Source organism: Bemisia tabaci, chromosome 2 (genome assembly GCF_918797505.1).
Source record: "Bemisia tabaci chromosome 2, PGI_BMITA_v3".
Lineage (NCBI taxonomy): Eukaryota > Metazoa > Arthropoda > Insecta > Hemiptera > Aleyrodidae > Bemisia > Bemisia tabaci.
In genome coordinates, this window is record NC_092794.1 from 2,076,396 (window position 1) to 2,099,896 (window position 23,501).

The 23,501-nt window shown below is 39.9% G+C and overlaps 1 protein-coding gene across 1 annotated transcript in view; it reads right to left on the reverse strand.

The window, feature by feature from the left end:
• LOC109036008 (uncharacterized) overlaps positions 1 to 13,939 on the reverse strand; it is a 51,160-nt gene extending 37,221 nt beyond the window's left edge. Inside the window, exon 1 of the mRNA XM_019049906.2 lies at positions 13,918 to 13,939. The gene's annotated coding sequence lies outside the window, so the exon portion shown is untranslated. The remainder of the gene's footprint in view (positions 1 to 13,917) is intronic.
• Between the last annotated feature and the right edge of the window lie 9,562 nt (positions 13,940 to 23,501).

Here is a 23,501-nt window from a genome sequence, read left to right on the forward strand (position 1 = left end):
AAGACAAAAATTACCATTTAAATTTCATACTTTTTCAATATTTCCGTAATTTCATTGCTAAGGATGAAGTTGCGCAAGCTTTGCATCATTGCAATGCTTCTGGTTCCTTTTTTCAAAATGCAATCCATATGTTCTTTACCTCCTCATCCACACCATCCACCTTCAATCCCGATTGTCTGAGATACCTGGGGCGCTCGGTGACATGTATGTATATCGTCCACGAGAGAACCGCTGATCAAAATTCTAATTTAATTTTTTTTTTTCCTCGCAACTGGTACCAAAAGGTTGTGAGCCAATCTTTTTGAAAGATTGCGCCATGCTCATTCTCAGGATGCTGATGAGACGTTTCTGATGTGTGCTGCTATTCGGTGATATCATAATAGTGCCGCAGAGCCAAAAGCTACCTAACTCACATTTTTGGAAAAATCGCGATGGTGGCATTTTCGAAATATCTACACACAAAGAAAAAAAAAATAGATCTAGAGTCGAGACTCTTGAAAACATTGTCAAGAAAAAGGACTTTTGATTCAATCAGATTTAAGCTTAAATCAAAAGGAAATCCGCTCAAATTAAGGCTTGGTTCTTGCCGATGTTTTTAAGAGTCTGGACTCTAGATCCAATGTGTTTTTTTTCCAGTGTATTAACGGCTCTGTGTGCGTGGAAAATTGTTTACCCTTATCTTACGCCGGTCATGAGATGTGAGGTTTCGAATATTGCGATTTACATTGGAATCAATGGGACCGATTCGCAGTGTTCCCCTGATATCTCGAAAATACTAAAATGAAGTTAGGCACCTTTTGGCTCTGGGTTACTGATATGCACAAGATTGGAAATTGACCGTGCTCAGGAGAAAGGAACCAATGCTACATCAGCTATTGCCAAGAACTGGGCAATTTAAATTTTTACAAGACCGTTTGTGCGGACTCCTTTGAAAATTTTAGGGAATTTGCCTCGTGATATACAGAAAATTCACTGACATTTGCACACAAATCCGCACAACCGTTTTCATGTAAAAAATCAAGTTGCCCAATTAAATTTGGCAAAAGCTAATGTGGCTTGGTTCCTTTTGATTAACGCGGTCCAAATATAGTCGTTCCATAAACAGTTCCTTTAGCTTAAGGGGCCTCATATGGTTTATATTGTGATTAGGTTTAAGTAGATCCTCATACGAGGACAAAAAGGACACACAGTTTTTTTGAATCTTGGTTAAAATTCAACTCTTTAACTTCGAAAATAGATTCTTGCATGGAATCACAGTAATTTTTTTCTCCAAAAATAAAAGATACCGCAAAACGTGGTCAAAATGAGGTGCGCATCGTTGTGGTTTGAATCACCACCACAAGGTTTACGTTTCGCAATAAGAGGAACTATAATTTTTTGCTTCGTTTAGGAAAACGTACGTGCAATTAGTTTCAACGTGTAGATAGGTTCTTTATAGATGAGCTAGAGGAGTGGTCATTTCTTATTGCAAAATGCTGTCCAAATGGTACATGACGTCGCGTTAACTAAACATACGGATGTGTCCACCCTAACGCACTAAGTGTATTCTATGACAATATATGTGCGTTCAGAGAGATTTGGTATTGAATCGTCTAATATTGGAGAACTAGAAAACACGCAAATGTCAAGCGTAAAAGTTAAGTGAAGAGGAAGCTAAGGATACTTATGAATTTCCTTGGGTTTAAATTTATGAATTAAAGACGTGAAGGACAGTGACAATGTAGCTAGAGCTCAAGAGAGCAACTGCGTAAAAAAGACTTGAACGAAGCGGTAGAACAGCAGAGAAACAGACATATCGACGGTGTAAGTCGGCAATCACATATCTCGTTCGCGGTGCCTGAAAATCTCCGCCTCTATATTATTTTTTTTTAAAAGAGAACAAATTGACATCATTCCTTGGAAGTTTTTGCAGAATTTTCTTTGCACAGAGAAGAAAAACCACGACAGTTTTAAAAAATTGCCGTAGAGTAGTTTTCCGTTTAAAAATAAAGTATAACAGGAAGTCTGCTACGTCGCAAACCGAGTTATGTGATTACCGACTTTATACTGTCGATAATCATCCCAAAGCTGTTGCGGTGGATATTCCACTGTTTTATCCAATTCTTCTCTACTCGTGGGTTACTTATAATGTGATTTACCACCTGTTTGTCCTAGTTGGCTGGAATCTCATATTTAAACGAGACAAGTGCAGCTTGCGTAAATCCTTTAGGAGGGAGTCAGCTGGTTTCTCGTGGGTAATGGATAAGAGTATTACCGCAACCCGCATTACCAGTATTAAACAAATCAATCTTAAAATTGCACAATGAATAATTCAAGCATGCTTTGCACGATTAACACGGAGAAAAATAGAACCGCGCTGAGTACCAGAAGATGGACTTCATCACATGGGACGGATGATGATTTTGCTTTAACATTCCATTCCGCACTTGGGCACAGCCGACACTTGTCCCCAGCACATTCCTCCTGTACTTTCGCACAAACTTCCTCTGCTAGGTGACATGTTTTCCTGCAGTCCACCACATCCGGCGGATATTAAAGCAAAGTTGGTGCTGAGCACCGTTCTATTTTTCTCCGTGAGTGCTTTCTGTAACTAAAACTGCGCGTAGCTTGTCCCCAAGGCTCATAAAGAGCTTGTTGAGATATCTCAAATTGGCCAATTTTGACCTTTTTCCCCAGATTCGGCTCTCTTGGAAAATGTGCACACATAAAAGCCGCTTTTACAGCGTTCTTTGGCGCTCTGCGACATCTATCTGCCAAAGTCCCTTATCCTCCAAAAAACCCTTCGGGGAAAAATGTGCTTGAGGAAAAAAAGGTCCCATGTCACAGCTCTTGTCATTAATACTGCGTTTTGCTTCACTGAAAAGGGTTTCAAAATCCATTGGATGTCTCTCGGCTGGAGCATATTTCAATTGAGCTCAGATTCTGGAGTCTACCTACAGTTAGGACTCATTGCGGGGCGATAAAATACTCGAAATCGGAGGCAGGAAAACATAAACGGGCAGAACGGCGCAATGACATGGTGACAGAGATATCCGGGGCCCGGGTGTATTAGCGCGCCGATGTTACGCTCAACTGGTCCACTAACCGACTCGAATGTGAAATCGGAAAGATCGGAGGTGCCTTGTTTGGTCTGGCCACTGGAAATCCACGAATTTGGCCACCGCCGGCTTCTGAAACGTTGGGCGTTCACCTAGACCGCAATGAGAGAAAAACCTGCCGGGGGCACCAACGGGAAGAGCCTCGTCCCGGGAAAAATGAGCCGTGCCACTAGTGCACAGTACACGTTGAATTGGTGCTTATTGTGCGCAACAGAACTATCTCCTTCGGGTACTTTCAAAGCAAAAACAACAATCAAACTTTTTGAGCGTTCACCACGTTAGTAGTGAACGTTAGTAGTGTATGTTACTATTGTATCCATTGGTAAAGGCCCGCACTGCTCCGTGGGAATTGGCGCCATTTTTTGTGGCGGGAAGAAATACCTCTGCATTCTCTGTCAATGGCCTCGTCTATCGATTGGACGCATTTCTACCAAACGGAACTATGTGCACTATGCCGTGAGCCTTGTCATGCATATATTCCCATGGGTCTCAGGGCTCATGTCTTAATGCACACAGTTCTGTGCGTCAGAAATACTTCCAATTTTATTAATGAACCCATAGCGAGCCTCCAAGCTGAAGGCAGATGACTTAAGACGGCGCGGTGGCGTTGCGGTGCAGTGCGAAACCAAGCACGGAGATATTGGCACAGTGACACGGTGACACGGGACACGGCACAGCGCGGCGCGCACAGTGCGACATCCTCACGGACGTGGACAAAAATCGGTACTAGTCAATAACTTTAAATAATGAAATAGTAGCACCGACATAGGATAACTCCTCGGCACAATCAAAGTAAAACACTCGAGGGATAAGAATGGGAGGCAAGGTTTAAGGAAAGGAACTCAGGGTATTTTGCGTATTATTCGAAAAAAACTTATTTGAAGTTGGCAACCTGGAATTAGCCCTATGTTAACAATGTTAAAGCAACGTCAAACACGCTAACTTTAACTTCAAATATCTCTGATAGTCGCGAAAAGTTCTTTTTGGTAGAACTGAAGTTGGATATCTGAGGATTAAGAAAAAATCAACCACCCAGAGCATTTTGCGTTTCAAGCGAGAAATCTTCATTTGAAGTTGACTTCTTTTTCCCGTGTAGGTATTCTTTATGGACCAGTGATTCTTGCGGCCCATTTCTCGCCCAATTTCTACCCACATTTGAAGTAGTTTTGAGCGAAACCTTTTAAAATGAACAATCATCGTGAGTCAGAAATATCTTTAAGATGACAAACTCCCAACAAATATTCAGATGTCGAGTTGTTGATTTTTGATTTTTGTCCACAGAGGGCAGCACTGTGCGGCGGCGCGGCAGGAATCTGCAAAAAGCGGCAGTGCTTTCTTTGCCCGGCGTGTAGCGTGGCGTGGCGCTATTATAGTGTGGTCGTCGATCCTAACAGCGTGATAATTAGTTGGGCGAAATGGGAGTCGTGGCCGCTGTCGCATTGTTCGCGCTGCGATGATTGTGTCAAGGACATCTCACCAATTATTCCCGCATTTTGCTTAAATGCCGCTCGCTGCGGCGCGGCGGCGCGGCGGTGTGATGTCTCGCTCTCCCAAGATGCAATCGCATGCTGTTCTTCTCAAGAGCTGGATAAGTTCAAGTCCTACGCTTGAAGCATAACTTAAGCTCGGCAAAAATACCTCACTGCATAGGGGCCAAAAATTAAATTTTGAGTTTTTTTACGCTAGAATCTCTCTCCGCGTGAATGATCACGTTTCAAGACGCTCATAAATCTCTGGGCTTTGCAACTCCGTAACACACATAATACTACCGCGTTACCGAACGCAGAAATGCAAACGAAATGAACAACGCGAAAGTGGAATTTCAGCTTTAGAACATTGAATTAGATGAGGGACCTAATGTTCCTTATTACACAGCACAGTACATCAAGAGCTCATGGGTAGAGCTTTGGGTGGGTAGGTGCCCCCCCTTCTCCCAATACCAGAATCTGCTTAGCACTACTTCTTGGTTCTCCTAGGAAAAGTGAGATATTTTTGGAAATAAGTGAGTTAGAGATAGTTCCTCTTTTTTCCTCAACAGTTAGTTTTCCTCGATAGTTCCTCAATTTTAAATCAATCAATTTTTCTTCACGAATTTCTTCAAAATTGTTCTTGAGATGGCTCAATTTTCCCAAATATCTCCAAGGAGGCCCCCGGACCTCCCATCTTCAGAGCCATCAAAATCTCTCAAACCTCCTTCGGACCGAGGGAGTATTATTCATAGATCCTCTTTGGTGTCCTCTCAGTGTCCCTCCCTCCACACCTCCCTTGATGAGGTGCCTTTCTGCCCCCCCCCCCTCTCTTCCCGAAACAACAAGTTCCTGGTCCCGCGCATGCAAGAGATGATGAAACACGGACAGTTTCAATATTTGGCACACATTGTGTAGCTTTTGGTATTTCGGTCAGCTTCTTAGAGACAAACAGCTTTTAACCATCAGTCCACGCGTCGAGGTAAGGTAAATATTGATGGGGCTCTCGTCTCCATAGAACAAACAAACTGGCTTGAACTGGTGAGACCTCATGTGGCATGCTTAACATTCTTTCATGCTGACATTTCTCCATGCTTTTCCTTCTCCAAAATGAAACGTAGTGAAAAAGTATGGTATGGACAAATTTCACCAAAATCTATCCGATTCCTGTGGACTTTTGATTACTACTACTACCAAGTCACTCTTACAGCGCTTCTGTGCACTCATGTGACACCCAACCACCACAGTGGCGATCCACTGTAGCGATCCTGCATGCCAGAGCTCCTCCGGCAGATCGCATCACCTTATTTCCTGTCTTATTCCCTCAATCAACGCTATAAATTAATTCTGGTTATGTATGGCCAATTTTAAAGTATGATAAAAGTAAAAATAAACTTTAACACCACAGTGAGAGATATCCCTTTTTTTTAGCATTGTTCTGTCCACACAAAGTAAGTTTACGCACCTTCAGAGCTACAGAGGATGAGTTTCAGTTTAGCATTAAGACTCAGCACAAGATTGAAAATGGTGGCTCGCGTATGTCTCTCCATAAGAAAACGTGAAGTTGTTTGATGCGGACTCCAGTGACGCAAAACTTCAGGCCCTTCCAGGATTACGGAGGTGAACCGTATGATTTCTTGATTGATCAATACTTTACGCGTGGTCTGATTCACCCAGAAAACACCACCGATTGGAGATGGTTGCGAGAGTTGCAACTGATCTAAAACTGAACTCATTCACACTGACCGGACGATCAGTTAAAGCAGTACAGGAAATGTATCTGCATTCATTACGGCTCTGCTCCGTGAAAGTCGTATTAAGAGTGTGGTTTGATGCAATTACCTGATACAGGTGTAGGAGTCCATACACCAATACCACTAACTATTTCATTACATTGTTACCATACTGTTCACACTAACACACGTCCAAAAAAGTTTTCCTCTTAAGTATCGTCAACCGACTGATTCCTCTTAATCTCCTTCACGTCGTTCCGCGCGAAGGAACTTAACTTTATTCCAAGGTTACCAAATTGACTCAAACTATTCAATTTTTTACAAGTCTACCTGTAAAATTTATGCCCAAAGTTTTTCTGTTTTTTGCATGCCATCCGAAGAAAAATCGGTGAAAATTTCAGTTAGAAATTCCCAAATTCTTCGGAAAATATGCGATTTGCTAGCGGAAAGTTGGCAACATTGGAATTTAGTTACGTTCTTCTTTTGCCGGATAGTTCGGTATTTTTTCATCTTCACAGTCTACTGCAGTCTAAAAGAGTACATTAAAAAAGTAAATTCAAAGTACCTAATAAAAAATTAGGATCATTTTGCATTTTTTTTTTTTTTTTTTTTTTTTTTTTTTTTATTTTTTTATTTATTTATTTATTTGCAGGGCCGGATTTACCTACTTGCCACCCATGTGGGCCGTCTGTATTTTGCCGCCCCCTTCTCATTAGTTTTAAAACATCAATAAAAACCATCAAGTGAACGTGCCAGAGGGTGAGGAGTGCATAAGACGCGTTTACTCGTGCTGGACACATTTTTTTTTGCGAAAGTCCTGTCAACACTACTAGCAAAAGTTCACGGAACTTTCCGCGAAGGTTAAGTTCCATAAACCTACCTCTGTGTGGACGAGGCCTTTCATTTATAAGAAATAAACGGAAAAAGTATGAAAGAAGAAATATAAATGTGGTTTAATAATCTTAACTTCCGCCACCGCGCGCCGTGCTGACCGCACTGTGTTTGGCGCAACGCGTGAAGTATTCCTACAGTCTTGTAGGCGCTGTGCGTTTCACACCAACCGCTGCCGAACGCCCTGTGTTTGCCGCAATGCGTGAAGTATTCACGCAGTCTTGTAGGCGCTATGCGTTTCACGCTGACCGTACTGTGTTTGGTGCAATGCGTGAAGTATTCATGCATTCTTGTAGGCACTATCCGTTTCACGCTGACCGCAATGACCGCACTCTGTTTGATGCAATGCGTGAGTTCGTGCAGTCTTGCAGGCGCTAATACGCGTTTCATGCCGATCACCGCGCCGCGCGCCAAGGGCTTCTCCTTTTTATCTCAAGTCCTCGTCATCATTGCTCTCTGCGCCGCGCCGTTCCAAGCCAAATTGCGTGTTTGCTTTCTCTTTTAACTCGACTAATTAAAGGTGCCGTCTCTTGTATCATCAAAAGACGACAAAATTAGAAATTACTATACTCTCAGGAAATTAGAGATTTTTTCTCCTTTTCTCGTTTGTATTTTTTTTTCTGAATCTGTTTTTTTTATACCTATATTTTATACCTAAAAAAATTGCAAAATTTGCCGCCATGGGCCGCTGCCTATGTGGCCACTCCCTAAATCCGGCCCTGTTGAAATTTTTTTGTTTCTACTTGATGATAGCAATTAGCTTCCTAAACTAGCATGGTCGTTGTGCGTGTTCCATAATTGAATACCGGAAACTAACAGAATGACGGAAAATGGGAAAATTCCCTGTGTTGTGGAGGTAAAATTTGACTTGTTATGGTATTCTCCCAAGCCTAGTGTCAAACAATTCTTGCTAAGATTGCCGATGTTTGAATTGTTTCTCCCCGGACATTTAACTAACTTCCTTCATACTCAAGAAATGTATTTAAATGGTATCATAATGGGCATCTGGGCAAGCTCTGAACCAGGAGAAGATGACACATTTTTCTCTTCGCAGTCTTACCTAGAATGACGATTCGCTTAACAAAATTTTGGAGTAATTAACCTCTGTATTAGATATTAAATAGTATATTAAACACAGAGAGGTTAGATGTCACCGATGACGTCATTTGTATTTTTGCCATCCAACCAATTTTGCTTGTGGTAACTTTTGATAAATGCGGTTAGAGTTACAGTAGGTATTTGATACCATGGAGCCTGTTGGTAACCATTCTCATGTCACTGTAAAACCATACTTTTTTTCCAATGAACGTTTTAATATCGATCGCTCACACAAGGAGGTACGCAGGCAAACAAGTACATCAATTTCGATAGATTACTCACTTCAATCTTGAGTCAGCTTGCGTGTTGGTCTCGAATCCACCGGAGGCTGGAGGCTGACACATAAATGGGCCGATGCAAACAAAGTGCAGAGCACATAACCTGCTACTTTCTTTAAATATTTCTCTGGACTTTTCGCCTCGGTGAACATTCCTCGTGAGTTGGATCGGAAAGCGACTTATTTGTTCAAAGATGGATGCGCGGATGAAAAAAAAATATTTAAATATGTTGCATCGAAAAAAGAATTTGAAAGGCAGAATATTTCCCATTGCACGTTATATTTCAGGCTTCATAAAGTTTGAGAAGTGATTTACGTTATGAATGAAGTTCTGCAGATGTTTAATTTTTGATATTGAGGAGGAAAATAAAATGAATTCGAAAATTTTATCTCTCTGTAAATTGAAATCATGGCTTATACGTAGGATTATGAAGTGCATGGAGCGTTAGACTATTGACGATATTGTGTTAGAATAGACTATTGACTATTGTATTGACTATATGACTAGCGTATCAGAGTAGCAAGGAGTAGCATTGCTACTCCTACTCAGTAGCGATGAATGCACCGATTGGCGGTCTTCAGCGGAAGTGAGGCAGTAAAACGATTTTCAGCACTCGTGAAGATAAAAACTCATCGGTCAATCGACAGAAAATGCTACCAGTCTAACTACTCTGTAACAGATCGACGATACTCTACCGCGATTAACAACCACTAAAGATGGCTTAGCGTTCGGCGTTGCCAATCCCAATATTGGAAGAATTAATATCCTTAATCTCAAGAAAAAGGAAAAAGGTATATACAGAATCATACACTGAAACAAAAGAATGGTTGATTTTACCATACTCTGACACAGCGATCCAAGTATGGTAATTAGCACTAGACTCTATGGTAGCATTTACGATGTAATGGTAGGTATCACCAGAGTTTTGGTGAATACTACTATAGTTCTGGTTTTTTCACTAGATATAGTATTACTCCGTAAAAAAATCAAGTAGACTTACAGCACACGTTACCATGTGTTTTTCAGTGTACTAGAAAATGCAGTGTTGAAACAATATGTAGGGTCATAAAATCCTGAGTACAAATGGTCTAAGCTAAACAGGCGTCAAGTCGCACATTGGGAAAAAATAAGTTACGGGTAGTTTTGAATACAACTGGTCGTAAATTTTCTCTCCTAAAAGTCTGTCGTGTATGCCTTTCACGCCAAAAAATGTCCAAATCTCTCTTGGTGAATCTCCTTCACTAGGTATATCATGAATCTTCTGCTTCTCATTTTTAGTCTGATGAACATTTCAGAACTTTACCAAAAATGCTGGTTCATTGATGTTAATGAATCTCCTAGATCGGTTTCTTGAGGTTTTTTCCAAATGCATTCAGTGCTCGAGGATTATAGTTCTTTACAAAATAAATTCACTTGAAATATCTAAAACAAATAAGGATACGTCACGTCTAAATAATCAATCTTACAATATCGCGTATTTTCTTCTCTTCGAGGAATCTTGAACTTTCAGTGAGTCCACGAATATTTTGAAACTTTTTGCTAAGTGTTGATGTGATGCAATAGAAAGTTTTGCGCGTGCGTAGCTGCATTGAGAGGGCTATCTATTAAAACAACTATCGGTTGTTTTAAGAGGGATATAAACGTACTATATTCTATAAATATTAATTCTTCCGATGGCAAACAAGCAAAACCTATTAAATACACAGCCATTTCTTCCCCTTTTGACGAAGATCTGAGCCAGGTAATCGTACTAGATTCGATCGTCTAACCCACATATGCGATTATAAAGCTGGAACTTTAATGTAAAATACTAAAATATGCGCCATTCCGACAACAGCGGTGCGGTAACCAAGGTTTACCATCACAACTTGTTCTGAATCAATGACGTGATGGCTGCAGCGAAAAGCAATCTGCGGTAACTGAGAACTTCTCTAAGACCTAATTCACACGTGTAGATGGGGGTCGAAGCCCAAAGAGATAGGTCCATTTGTCCAAGCGCGATAAATGGGTATTTCGGATCATTACCTTTAACGCTGTACTTTGAGAACTTTTAAAAAACAATCGACAGTTAGTTCGAATCATTGCAAATCATCATTTCATTTGTGCATTTTCTTGCAGTTCCAGCATTCACTACATGGACAACAAGATACAGTGAGGATTTCAGCATTTCGGGATATAGGTATTTCCTCATCAGTAGTTCATGCAAAGTACGCCAAATTTTTCAAATATTTTGGAATTCATCTATTTACATCTCAATCTATTCACTTCTTGGCTTGATACTCTGCCTGCGGAGAGGCCCAATCCAAAACCTTCACCTGTATATTTGAAATTTTCATTTTTCTCCGGGCAAATTATTGCATCCCTTAAAACGGCCCATTTCTGAGATTATGGTGTTGTATTTCACTTGAGAATCGTTAATATTTTACTTTTTATGATGCTTTGTTGAGAAGCTCCTTAAATGTCCCATAATGACCATGTAAACCATACTGAGGCCTCTCTAGGGAAAGGAGCTGGTCGAGAGACGACTATGAATACCTACATATATTTTTTACCCTGATTGCAACAGCCGTTTTGAGAGGGTGAAGAGGAGATTAAAGGGGAAGAGAGGGGAGGGGGTCTTCAGTTCCGAGCAAGTCGGTTGATATGAGTTGGGCACGCCATCGGCGTGAATGATGATCGATGTTCGATATTTCCCCATTTGAAGCCATGGTAAAGAATCGATTATTAAGGTGTTCGTTGCGAACGTCTTGTTTGTCGATCATTTTCCTTACGTTTAGGTACGTGGCAGATCAATCGATGTATCGCAAAGCACGCCACAACACTGCACGCTATGCATCAACTCTTAGTTAACCTGTGACCCTCGATCGTTGTGACCTGCAGTTTAAGTAGCAAATGGTTGATATAGATCAAGGATGTGATCCTCGTTGTTATTCCAACAATAGATTAGAGGGAAGGTAACCTGACTTGGACGTATTTCTATCAAACGGAACTATGTGCATCAATACATGAGCCCTGAGACCCGTAAGAATATGTGCATTCCAGGGCTCATGTCATAATGCACATAATTTCGTTTGATAGAAATACGTCCACTTGTACTTAGAGCGAAGTGGGCCTCAATAATTCTACCGTTACTATCGGAAAACACCCTAAGCGCATACGACTATTGCCAAATTCCTCTTGTTAAAACATTGAATTTTCTTAAAAGAATAAAATCATGTTTATTTTTTCCTTGAAACAAGCCTGTATTTTAGATTAAAGTAAGGATAGAATCTAATGGAAAAATCGGCGGTGAAAAAACCTACGATAACCATAAAGTTTCTATTTCTTCTGCAGGGATTGAAAAAAATTCGAAAGTTTTCCGTCTTTGTTTTTTGTTTTTTTTTTTTTGAAGAAAGTTTACAAAACACTTGAATATTAGTTGTGGCACTTTTTCTATCACGGCAAAACCAACCCTTCAAAGGAATGTGTCAAAGCTTGCATTAATTGGAAGTTGGGTAAAAAAACAAGTGTCATAAACGTACTATTCTAAGATGTTTCATACTCATTTTGAAATTGACTACAGTTAGCAAGAAAGATCCAAAATCCTCCCAATACTGCTGAGACTGTGCAACTCTTTATGTTGCACGAGAACCTACACAATTTCTTCCTGTGTAATTTTCTCCCTTGAAAAACTATTTATATGCAAGACAGTGAGGAAATTGCCCTATGAAGTTCCTCTTTTTGTCTAATATCAGTCAGAGGAGTCCTCTGATCTTGGCCACATTTCAATGATCTCGGATCTCTCTTACAAGGTATATTTCAAATAAACCTCTTTAATTAAAACCTCCTCAACTGAATCCAATGTCTCAGCTCCCCGAGCACCTTAAAATCTTTCACCTGGTCTGATACTCCTTACGCATGACGCTATAACCATGACAATAATCTTCGGACTAAAATTCTACTACCCGCAGGTTAATATCTATGAAGTGCAATGGGGCATTTGCACGATGGAATTCTGATATGCTTCTCGTGAAAGTGTTCGATGAGCTAAATTCACGGTATTTTTGACTCTTGGGATGACTCATGATTGGATCAAATATTCAAATCCGTGGACTTAAGTTTTGAGATCAACTTCTGAGCAAGATATTAAATTTTACACTTGCCGCTGATCAAATGAACACACATCACACAAATTACGTCATTTATGTTTATGCCGTTTAGCTTATATTCCATTTCAATACACTTCTCATCCTCTTTAAATGTTGCTTTCCAAGCTGCGCAAATTGTGAGGGTCACAGTTTAATTAAACTTTTGAAGTAAAAAATCCATGACTGACTGCTTGTAGCTCCCACTTTGTTCAGTAGTACTCTAGTACATGTAAAACACATCAATTGGAGTAGAGGAGAATTTCCAAAAATTCCGCCGCAAAAGCTAAAAATAGAATTGGAGTACCTATGTTTATGTATTTGAGGAATTAATGAACCAATCTATACCCCATACAACCGAAAAAAACAATCTAGTTTTTGGTGTTGTTTTTATTGGCTCGAGTTGCGAGCTCCTCTGAAAAGTTAGTCCGGAATAAATGCAACTACAGTGTTTTACACGATTATTACATGTTATCGTTGTGAGTCAACGATAAAGTCTTTTGACCGGAGTTTAAGTTACCGAAGTAAAGCGGACAAAATACGAAAACGGAACGGAATGACAACTGGGCATAACACAGAAGTGAGTGGCATTTTTGACCTGAATTACGTCATCCAGGGATTACTGCGGGACACCGAGGGCCCCGTCCGACGATTTACAAACTCGCATACATAAATCTCGCTCGCACTCAAATTCCTCGTCATGAGTGATTACCACCAAATGAAGACGTTGAAAGCAGCGTTGCAAAATGTTATTCAAATCTTCATAGGTCTCCGCAACCCACAACACAACTAGTTCTTACTGTCAATATCGTCAACGCAACGTCGGAACAGGGTGACAACCTTGACCCAATGTAAAAGAGATCCAAATGGAAGACACATTTCTGGTGCTCTCGGTGAAATGAGAGAAACATAAGGCAATCGCACAGTATATATCCGATTCCAAGTGAAGATGCGTCCGTTTTATTTTTATTTTTTTTTTTTGCGAGAGATTTATGAAATATTCATATCTATCTGAAAGTGAGTTGATGAATATACCTATCGAGTTAGCTGTCACCGGAGAGCTGAGAGCGGGTTTTAAAATGTTTATGGGTCGAAAGATTTTTGATGAGAAAGGTTTTACAACTTAATTTGCTTATTCATCGGATGCAAATTCAGTGATATTTAAATAATCCTCACGCTTGTATATTTGAGATTCATATTTGAAGGTCTTTTGCCTCAAGTGCACTCACCGATGCGGTCCCGTGGTTTGGGGTCACAGAGGAGTCAGATTCACTGAAAAAAAGTATAGTAAAATCTACTATAAATCTACTTGACTTTTGACACAGTGATATTAGTTAGTAAAAATAACCCGAATTACAGTAGTATTCACCAAAACTCTAGTGATACATAATATAATATGGTAAATGCTACCGTAGAGTCTGGTGTTTATTACCATAATCGTATCTTTGTGTCACAGAATGTATAAAAGTAAAATGTATCATTTATTTTTTCAGTGTGTGTTTTCCCCGTTGCAGAAAATTTGTTATTGTAAAATATCAAAGCATTTTTTCTGGATCAAAATCAGAAAGGCCCGAAGGTGAAATTTTCAATTGATCCAGAATAAATGGAAATTCAAAGGAATACGGGAAAATTAAGAGGAGTGGTACTTTTAAGGGAAGAGGGGGGGGGAGCTAACACCGCGAAAATTGTCCATTCCTTGAGCGTTTCTATCAATGAAGGATCGTGGCCCGAATTCAGTTGTTGCTAAGACGTAAGGACGTATCTTCATTTCCAGGTGAGGCCTGTTCTGCGTATAACTCTTTGCTCTCCGAGGCTCATGCGGGAATACTGCCGTGCTAGGGAAAAACGCCGTATGAACATTCGAGAGTTGCCAAATTTCTCCGGATAAAACATGTATTTTTGAAGAGAGTTATGCATATTTTTCGGCGAAATTTTCGGATATGTTAGATCAAGTTACGAACCAAATTATCTGAAAAATTCGAAAAAAAAATATTCAAATTTTTCCAGTAAATTCGGGTTTTAGTGAAGGAAATCCGGCAACGTCTAAAGGCTCATACGGCGTTTTTCCTTAGTACGGCAGATATGGGCCCTATTCAAACATACCGCAGCGATTCAATAGTTTTGAATTGCACGTCATTATTAGATCTTTCCTGCAGTATTTTGAAGCGCCCTACGCTGAAAAAAAATTCTCGGCGTTTTTACCAAGGTCCGTTTGTACCTTTACCATCTCACTTTTTTTTACCAATTATTGGTAATTTTACCAAGACAGACTGGTAAGCTTACCTAAAAACCGGTATTTTTACTGTTTTTTTCAGGTAAGAATACCACTTTTATTGGTAATCAATTCCCGGTAACTTTGCCATTTTATCTCGGTAATTCTACCACAGTCGATAAAAAATATTGGCGTTTTTACCAAGGCCCAGTAAGATTACCGAGAAAGTTCAATAATTTTACCGAGATTTCTCAGTAAAATTACCGATTCCATATATGGTAATTTTATCAAGAAAAAACTGGGATCAAATAGAACCCTGAATTCTTGGTAATTTTACCCTTTTCTTAGTAAATACACCGAGATTTTTTTTTTCAGTGCATGGAACAATTTTCTTTAAAACGCTGTGGCTTAAAAAGATAATGAAACGGGCAATATCAAGGCTCCCAGCTCTAAACGTCTTTGGAGTCATATTTATTTTGCTTCCCCCGGTTTTGACCTTAACTATTTAGGTTTGCCAAAATTTATTTTTCTATGCAATCGACGTAAGGAAGCATTTAACCCCTCGCAACTTTTGCTTTAAGATTCAGTCAGTTTTTTTCAAACAACAATGCCGAAATGAAAGAAATTTTGGTCCAACTTGATATATATATTTATCGCCTATTCTCAGGGTCCAAGAAGCATTTCTCACGTGGACGGCCACACCTGAATCAATTTTTAACATGAGGGCCGTAGGAACGTATCAAAATTGCCACGAGCAGTTCATTCTTGTATACGCTCCTTTTAGAGATTCTACCTGGAAATGTTTCGAATTTTAATTGAATCCTCGAGTGCGAAAAGATGCTATCTCAGTCTCCATAAATATGACCTTATTGGCTCATCTTATTAAATGACATTCGCATGTATTATCTAATTTTCATTGGAGAAGACGAATTAAGGTCCAGAATCAATTCCTAGTTGTCAGAGAGGGTCGATAGCACATTTTCAGAGAGGTATAGACTGCGTGATTCTAAACTAAACGATTCAATTGAAGAAGAAAATCTTCTCTTTTACCCGTGAAAATTCACTCAGCGTTACCTAGGTTCAAAAAAAAGTAAACTATTCGCGGTGATTTTTAAACGATGCAATGACTTTAAACCCAAAGTAAAAAAGCTTATTCGATTTTTTTTTTTTTTTTTTAAATTTTGAACGGCTATGGATTATTCTCACGTGTGCGTAATGGTACGGGAAAATTTCAAGAACACTCACCAGTCAGAAAATCCGTGTTGCTTAAGTCCTGGAGCGGTGCACAATTTGAACACATATCGAAGGGTTGTGCGCGGTCGGGAACATCCCCGGCGATCACTCACCACTCACCACTCACCACTCAACATTCACCACTCACCGACCCGTTTGCGAGCGGCGTTTGCGAACGACTGCCCGAGTTGGGTCGCCATGCCGCCGGGAGCCGCGCGCCAACTGCGTCCCAATCACTCGCTGCACAGTCGTCCAATCCAGACGAGATAGAAACTTTGGTCATGCTTCATCACAGCACCAACGCACCTTTACCCCTCTTGCGATGACTCATAAATAATGAAAACAATTTTTTTTTAAAAAACTCTGAATTTCAAAAAAATAAATCTTAAGATAAAAGTTAATAAATCAGTAAATGTAAAAGTAGAAAAATAAACTTTTTTCCGTAGCACTGAGTAAAATTTACAATGAAAGAAATGTAAATAAGAAACTATAAAATACTTCTAAAAGATCTGTCAAAGTTTGTTTTTTTAACACTTAAACTATGTATGAAAAAAAGTCAAAACTATTTAATTCTTTAAAGTAGTTTTTATAAGACTCGTTGGCATACTTAAATTATAAAAGGCAAAAATGCTGGAAAAGAGTTCTTCATGTACATTTTACCAATTTTTTGAGAATTTCTGATAAGTGCCTTTCAATAGTTACGATCCATATGGGGTATTAAAATATATTATTTGTGGTTTTGCTAAGCAGTAGATTCACTACAATGTTTAAACATTGAAGCACTTTGGGACAGGGGTTCTCCTACAAATTCTAAGTATAGATTCAAGTAAACATTTTTAATTTTTCGCATGGAAAATTTTTTACTTCAATAATTTATATTACACCACTGGGAAAGTGAGGCAAAAAGTGAGGTCCGAGGATTTCAAGTTTTAGCACGTTTTTTTCTGCCAGAAGCAAAACTTTCCTTCATGGGATTTTTTTTTTTTTTTTTTTTTTTTTTTTTTTTTTTTTTTTAATTTTTGACGTAAAGTCGTTGAACTGAACGATTCAATAATAACTTCAACCGGAGTCTGCAGACTGATAATTGAAATCGATAGACGAAGCAGTAGACAAAGAGGACGACGGGGAAATGGAGCAATCTTATTTATTGATTCAGATGGTTTTTCTATAGACTAAGGGGGGAAATGATGGATTGTAAATATAGGGTCCTCATGGGTTATCATCAGTAAAGTCTCTTATTTACCTCCTTTGTCCATCGCAACCACCGGTTCCCATCAATAGGATCGCTCTATTCTCATTTTGTCTCCTTTGCCTGTCGCTTTGTGTGTCAATTTCAATAATCAGCTCTCTGGAAGTGGAGGCAAAACACTCGATCGTTTGATTCCAGTTTTCCCTTGTTCTGTCTATCGGTAGCAACCGATTCCATCATGCAATGACAAAGTTCTATTTTTATTTATTTATTTTCATTGTTTTTTTTTAAATTTTTTTATTTGAGCGGCTTGGAAGACAAGGCGCATAAGTGCAGTTTTTGCTGCGTCGAGGAATTCGTGTTTGAATTTTCGAAATTATATGGATCCTTATGGCGGAAAGAGAAACTGACTTCCTGATGTTTAACAATTGGAATTTGGGAGCAAATTTTCCACAAAAAATGCATTAAGATCCGTTTTACTGGAGAGAATTAATATCTCCCTTTTTTCACTGAAAAAACAATCTCGGTGTATTTACTAAGAAAAGGGTAAAATTACCAAGAATTCAGGGTTCTATTTGATCCCAGTTTTTTCTTGGTAAAATTACCACTTATGGAACTGGTAATTTTACGGAATCTCGGTAAATTATTGACTTCTCGGATTTTACTGACCTTGGTAAAAACGCCAATATTTTTTACCGACTGCGGTAGAATTACCGAGATAAAATGGCAAAGTTACCGGGAATCGATTACCAATAAAAGTGGTATTCTTACCTGGAAAAAACAGTAAAAATACCGGTTTTAGGTAAGCTTACCAGTCTGTCTTGATAAAATTACCAATAATTGGTAAAAAAAGTGAGATGGTAAAGGTACCAACGGACCTCGGTAAAAAGGCCGAGAATTTTTTGTCAGTGTTTTTCTTTTTTTCTTCTTCTTCTTTTTTAACTGCGCATATGCGCCTTGTGGTTGAGGCTTCTCATTTCTGAGCGGAATGATTCAATTAACTGGAAGAAGACTGGACCACCGTGCGGGGCCGGAGCGCGGGCTCCGTGATGCAACCTGCGCGGCTTGGTCCAGCGTCCGGGCGGCGCGGCGCGGCGCGGCGCGGCGTTTCGTCGTTCAGTCGTCCGAACCCTGGCCTAGTTCGAGGGTCCAGCCGAGTTTTCCCGTTCCCGGAATGCGCGGAGCCGCGCTGGAATCCGAGCTGGACGCAAGGCCGCCGACCGCGGTCGGGCCACCATTTCGGCCGGTCGCCGGAAAACCCGTCGGCCCCGCTTCGTGGGGGGAGGGGGATGACTCGAGGAGGGGGGATGACTCAGAGAGTTTCCAAGACACGGAGCCCCCGCTTCTACTCCCCAAGATAGGCCGATGCGTCCTCGCGGGCAGATGAATACTTTTGGGTCTCATGCGTCCAAATGAGTGATGTCTTCATGACGCTTCGAGTTGGGCAGTCAGAGCCGAATATCAATTGGACGTATTTCTATCAAACGGACTTAAGCGCCATAGGGTGAGGAAGGTAGAGGGGGGCTTGGATTGGCGGCGGAATCGGGCGTCCGGCTTATTCCGTCCTATACTCGCAATGCTTTTCCATGGCGCTTGGGTCCGTTTGACAGAATGCGCTATCCGGCATTCTAAATTCCTCAAAAGGAACTCAAATTGGCGCCTAGTTCCGTTTGATAGAAATACGTCCAACTGGATGACACTTAAGTCTGTCTTCAAAGTCGTTTCTTAAACAGCTTCTCTCACCGCTTTGGTGGCCGCATATCGATGGCTAACGAACAGGACCGCCTAACTGATAATTTTGACAAATCAGAATTAGCGACTTGGGATTTCTCACATACTATGAAAACGTCGCACTAGATTACAATTGCCAGATCGGCACGTTCGCACATTCTACCGGTCAAATCCGATAAATTCATTTTTCTAAAGTGAACTTTTAAAATCTGGTTTTCTTTTCTATCTTAGTGTTAAAGTCTCCGAGTCTTATAATATAATAATAATAATTTATTATTTTGCCTCTTGCTCATTACAAAAACGTCATTAGTAAATGAGAATAAGGGTGTAAAAATATATTTACATATCGAAGGCTAGCTAAGGAGCAAAACCGCCTAACTGACAATTTTGCATAAATGAGTTTAGCAGCTTTGCCGCATTTTATACCGTATAAAATACGCAAGTTTATGATGTCAGTGTTTCTGATTCTGTAGGGAAGCCCTTCAATGACGCTGTAATGTATGAAAAAAATCCAAACCTAACCTTAAAATTACAAAAATGACGAAGTTTTCTCTTCGTCCTGCAAAATCGTCAGTTTGCAGATAGGCGGAATACTCGTTAGCCATCGAAATGGCTGAACCTATGATGAAGGAAGGATCAATAATGTCTTGAAGATAGCCCTTTTAAAAAGACAATTTTTGCGAACTTCGAGTAATATTCAATTTTATCACTCTGGGAATGGATCCTTACGAGGAATTACAATTATCATCCGATAAACAAAATACAAAATCCAAAATACAATTTTTTGAGAATTTTGTAGAATGTAAAGTAGATTCGCACCTTCATTTTTTTTACTTTTTGCGGTGGCAAATCATTGTAATCCCTCGCGAGGATCCATTCCCACCTAATGATTTTATTCAAGGTTTCGAAGGTTGTCATTTTATAATGCCATGTTCAAAGCTTCTCTCCAGCTTCCCGAATCGTAATTTACACCATGTATGGCTTTTTAAGGCAAGGAACTTGTTCAGAAATGACTATGACTATGAGTATGACTATCAGTGCAATTCTAAGAAGCTTACGCAATGCTGAAGTTAATTGATTTTTCTATGGACACCCTAAGTAAATTATACAAAGAATATTCAAATTTTCAAAATTTTCCTTCGGTTATAAAATATAATTTATTTTTCTTTTCAATGGATAATAACAAACTCATGTTAGCTGCAAGAACAACGCAGTTTTGATAGTAAAGTTATGCTTGTATAATAATTACTTTGTACAAAAACATCTTTGAACTTGAGACTAACTTTTTCAGGACCTGATATTATCTCTTCCTCTTGGGGGCATCCTCCATGAGAGGGAGCAGTCCTTTAATCAAATTCAAAGAAAAACATTTCTGAGATGAGGAAGACTATTTAGGGAATTTTAAAGAAAAAACATTCGAAATTAAAACATAAAGTCACGAAAAAGAATCTACGAATCGAGCAGAATCCCATTTTTTTATCGCAAAAGGTAACGAAGTAGAAGAGATGTATCAAGACGGAGAGACTTCAACGCGAGGTAAGAAAAGTAAGAGAATGGATTTTACTTTCCAATGGAGATGTTGCACCTGTGAGGAATTTGCGATTTGACAATTGATTCTAAAAGTTTGCGAGAAAGACGATGGTGCCGCTGGTTTTCCCTGAAATCAACTCCCAAGCTCAAAAAAAGCTCTCAAAGTTGAGGCCAAAATGGAGGGGATATCCCACGCTATCCTGAGAGTCCACCTCTGCATCAAGACAAACTCTCCACGCAAAGATAGGGAGCAAATACGTTGACAGGGCTGCCACTTTATTTGGGGACTTTACAACTGAAAACACGGCATCACTGCTAATGTTTTTGCTCCCTATCTTTGCATGAAGAGTTTGTATTGATGCAGAGGTGGACTCTCCGGATAGCGTGGGATATTCCCTCCATGTTGGCCTCAACTTTGAGAGCTTTTTTTGAGCTTGGGAGTTGATTTCAGAGAAAACCAGTGGCACCATCGTGTTTCTCGCGAACTTTTACATAAGATTCAATAGTCAAATCGCAAATTCCTCACACATGCAACATCTCCATTCTGAAATTAAGTCAAGTTACACCACTGTAATACATTTTTTGCATGTCATCCTGCACCAAAACTAATTTATGACAATTAGTAGCTCTGTACTTGGAGCGCAAAGCACTGTGACCACCATGTCTGATAATCTATTCAGTGGAGCCTTGCGGCGACCCGAGCGACTGGGGGATCATAAAAGTCACCGTCATTTGGCTCCGATCTCAGACAAATGAGCGTGCGTCAGTGGCGTGCGACCACCAGGACCGGCACTGTGCCACTGGGCCAGTATCCCATCTGCGCACAGTCGCAAATCAACAAATAAAAACGCACCGGAGACGGAAAACATGACTTGAGAGAGGCACATAGTCGAGGCACTATTCTCAGTAAATGAAAGTTAGATTATGGGTATAATGTCAATTGTATTTTTGAATCAAAATAAACTATTAGAAACCCCGCACAAAAACACTGTTAAACACTTTTTAAAAGAGGTAGAGACTCTCAAGTGCACGTCAATTAAATTAATCTTTATAATTGACGTGCATGAGAATCTTTACCTATTTTGAACAGTTTTTCAAAAAATTTGTAACCTGTATTTTCGCGATTGGACCAATCCTTCATCTCGGTTGGATTTTCAACCTCCCCTCACTGCGATTAAACATATGTATATCATGTAAATTCTTAGATGATTGACGATATTTAGCATTAGAAAACGTTAGCACGTAGTCTGAGATAGTCCTTAGGATAATTGAAGCTTTAATTGGGTCCAGGAAGGGTACCTTTTGATTGCGGAAACTCAGTTGCTAATTTTTATTTTATAGGGGAAAATATTGATTAATTATTCTGCGATTGCCCGTCGAGAACATCTTTAGATCAATGTAGAACATATTTGATAAAAGTTACACCGAAGTAATTATAGGTAGTTATTTTCATTATATGGGACGAAATTTCAGTATATTCGAAAACACTCAGTGAAAAAGTGCCCTTACTACATTAACCGTCTCAATGGACCACTTGACAAGGTGCAAACTTAAGCAATCTTTTATGCACTTCCTCTCCAATATTTCACAAAAAATACGATTCGCGCTACGAACATCATTGAAATTCACCCTTGACTAAGAAATTAAGGAAATTTTAAGCACTGGTTACAAAACATTTGAATTCCGCGCTCTCAACTCCGTTCTCTTCATGAAAGAACGTAACTGCATTTCAATGTTGCCAAATTTTCTCTCGGAAATTGGCTGTCAAACAGGAGAATCTTCGGCGTTTCTAACTGAGAATGTCACCGACTTTTCCTCAGATTTCATGAAAAATCAGGCAAATTTAAGTTATAAAATTGCACAGGTACATTTTTGTAAAATAAAGCAATTGCTTGAGTCAATTTGGCAATCCTGAATTGAAGTTACGTTCTTTCGTCCTGAAGACGGCGATAAGAAACACCAGAGTCAACGTGAATCCAATCGCTCACTACACCGCACTTCTCACGTCGCAAATGGGAGCTGAAAGAAGGTGTCATCAAGGCATCGATGAATGTTGCTGCGAGATTTCGCGAAATTTGCGCGATCCGCGCGACTGTGCAATGATTTGAATACAAAAGGATCAAACAAGTTGAAATTCGAGAGAAAATGACTGCTCAGGAAAGGTCCAGTTACACGATCAAATTGAGACATCAAATTGGGCTTCTCATTGGTCGCATTCAGAATGCGACCAGTGAGAGACCCAATTTGATGGCTCAATTTGATCGTGTAACTGGACCTGAACGACCGCGTAACTTCACGTTCAGCTATCATTTGCCACGTGTGAAATGCGCTTACAGCACTTTCGGCAGACTTCTGAATCCACCACTCTTCCTTCCCCACCTTGAGTTGTTTGAGGTCAAAACAACGCGTATCGCTTGAGCCCAAGTGTCGAGATTGAGCTCGCAATATTTCAGTGGCTAGGCGTCGTTCATCGATTATCGATATTTCCCCATTTGCAGCTATGGTAAAGAATCGATTATTAAGGTGTTCATTGTGAACAGGGTCGGACTGGCCAGCATATGAGGGTGTAGGCCCTTGGCTGGTTAAAGGGGCGTATGTGATATTACCTGGTAGGGCATCCACTACGTGGAGAGTGGCTCAGAAACTTTTGGCAAAGCAGCGCAAGTTTACGCTATTTTCAGGTTCAACGTTTATTAATCGTACCGAGTAAGAGTTGCGAAATGGAACGTATCGAAATAACCGACAGACTTCTGAAATTAAGGAAAACATAAACAATTAAAGCCACTAGACGCACCCAAGCACCATTATTTCCAAAAGAACCGAGCCAGTGCTGCGGTTTACACGAGCTTAAGACGAGGGTCTGCAAATCCATCCTGAAAAAGAATCGGACAAGAACCTGAAAAAGAAGAAAGAACGAG